The sequence below is a fragment of the Cydia strobilella genome, chromosome 21 (assembly GCF_947568885.1).
Source record: "Cydia strobilella chromosome 21, ilCydStro3.1, whole genome shotgun sequence".
Taxonomy (NCBI): domain Eukaryota; kingdom Metazoa; phylum Arthropoda; class Insecta; order Lepidoptera; family Tortricidae; genus Cydia; species Cydia strobilella.
The window spans coordinates 42,501-45,000 of NC_086061.1; the positions used below are offsets into that span (position 1 = coordinate 42,501).

Here is a 2,500-nt window from a genome sequence, read left to right on the forward strand (position 1 = left end):
GTGCGTAGCACAAATGCAACTACGAGCTTTTTAACCGCAACAATTTTAGTATACGCTATTGGAGCTGGAGTTACCGCGGCTGCTGGCACCAGACTTGCCCTCCAATTGTTCCTCGTTAAAATATTTAAAGTGTACTCATTCCGATTACGAGGCCTCGTAAGAGTCCCGTATCGTTATTTTTCGTCACTACCTCCCCGTGCCGGGAGTGGGTAATTTGCGCGCCTGCTGCCTTCCTTGGATGTGGTAGCCGTTTCTCAGGCTCCCTCTCCGGAATCGAACCCTGATTCCCCGTTACCCGTGACAACCATGGTAGTCGCAGAAACTACCATCGAAAGTTGATAAGGCAGACATTTGAAAGATGCGTCGCCGGTACTGGACCGTGCGATCTGCAAAAGTTATCCAGATTCATCAAAATGTTACGACTTCGGACGCGAGGCCCTCCGCCGATTGGTTTTGATCTAATAAAAGCACTCATCCCATCACTGGTCAGAGTTCTGATTGCATGTATTAGCTCTAGAATTACCACAGTTATCCAAGTAACTGAGTAAGATCTAAGGAACCAAAACTGATATATTGAGCCATTCGCGGTATCGCCTTAATACGGCTTGCACTGAGACATGCATGGCTTAATCTTTGAGACAAGCATATAACTACTGGCAGGATCAACCAGGGAGCTGCCGTGTTCGTGCGAGTCTTGTTTAGAGACGCAAAACACTAGCGCTAACGCGTGCGTCATATCATCACATCATTCATATATTTGGTGTATTATTATCATCATATATAGACGACGGAGACTGACTGCACGCGTGAGACACGAGTCGTATACGAGACAACACGCCATTCGGATGTACCGAAATTGGCGTGGCGTATAGTAGACTGGTGGGGTATTTTTTACTTACCACTACTATTACTTACCCGGTAGGTAGGTAGCGGTAGCTGGTGAGTGAAAAAAGCGCGCACACGCACACACAGTGGTGTTTGTTTCATCGCGCCGATGTAATCGAACGTTCTTCCACGACCAGACATTAAAATCTCACTATTTTTTTTTATTACTTTAGATTCTTTTAACATAGTCGTTCTTCGTAGATTTATCTCGGTCGCCCGGTATTAGAGAGCTAGTTTATTATTAAAACCCTCAACCAATACGGTTGATGAACCAACAAACACACAATGATAAGACACACTGTGAGAGTGTTTCATTCAAAACCGTATTACCGTGTAAATTTTTTTTTAAATCGGATTATCATCCGATCTATCCCTCGCCACACACGTATAGGAATAATATACATACAACCAATTTCCTCGCACAGATTTATTTTCAATGTGTCAACCAATCGGGAACGTTATCTGTCTCGAATTGGAGACAATTGACAATCTGTGCAAGTCAATATTATACGGCGTGTGCACTTTTCCCGGTGGTGGGGGCAAAGATATCAATATTTTTCCCGTCTGTCACGTTTCAGTAATAAAACGCGTAAACTGGGAACAAAGTGCAAATAAATAATAATACTCTATTTTAAAACACATCTCAAAAACATATTCATGCGCGCGCGCGCGCATCCATCCTTCCTGCGCGCATGCGCGCCGCTAGAGCGCAAAATTTGCGCGCTCGCGGTTGAAGCGAATTATAGAGCATTAAATGTGCTTACAACATTTCTTGGATGTATTTTATTTAAAAATTTGCTGCGAGAGTATCAACGTAATAACAAATGCATTATGATCCGTATCCAAAAAAAAAAAAAAAAAAAACCTAACCTAACACCTAACATAACACCTAACATAACCTAACCTAACCTAACCTAACCTAACCTAACCTAACCTAACCTAACCTAACCTAACCTAACCTAACATAACCTAACCTAACCTAACACCTAACCTAACTGAAAACCTAACCTAACTCAAAACCTAACCTAACTCAAAACCTAACCTAACTCAAAACCTAACCTAACTCAAAACCTAACCTAACTCAAAACCTAACCTAACTCAAAACCTAACCTAACTCAAAACCTAACCTAACTGAAAACCTAACCTAACTGAAAACCTAACCTAACTGAAAACCTAACCTAACTGAAAACCTAACCTAACTCAAAACCTAACCTAACTCAAAACCTAACCTAACTCAAAACCTAACCTAACTCAAAACCTAACCTAACTCAAAACCTAACCTAACTCAAAACCTAACCTAACTCAAAACCTAACCTAACTCAAAACCTAACCTAACTCAAAACCTAACCTAACTCAAAACCTAACCTAACCTAACCTAACCTAACCTACCTACCTACCTACCTACCTACCTACCTACCTACCTACCTACCTACCTACCTACCTACCTACCTACCTACCTACCTACCTACCTACCTACCTACCTACCTACCTACCTACCTACCTACCTACCTACCTACCCAAAAAATATATAAACATTGCCATTTACTCTTCGTACTCTTCATCATTATAACACGTCTTTTTTTTTTTTTAATATTGAACGTATACGTATGTAACG

The 2,500-nt window shown here is 41.4% G+C and overlaps 1 non-coding gene across 1 annotated transcript in view; it reads right to left on the reverse strand.

Annotated features, from left to right (window-relative positions):
- The window catches only part of LOC134751332 (small subunit ribosomal RNA), a 1,908-nt gene extending 1,235 nt beyond the window's left edge, over positions 1–673 (reverse strand). Inside the window, exon 1 of the ribosomal RNA XR_010128629.1 lies at positions 1–673. This exon is cut by the window's left edge and continues 1,235 nt beyond it. This is a non-coding gene — a ribosomal RNA (small subunit ribosomal RNA).
- Between the last annotated feature and the right edge of the window lie 1,827 nt (positions 674–2,500).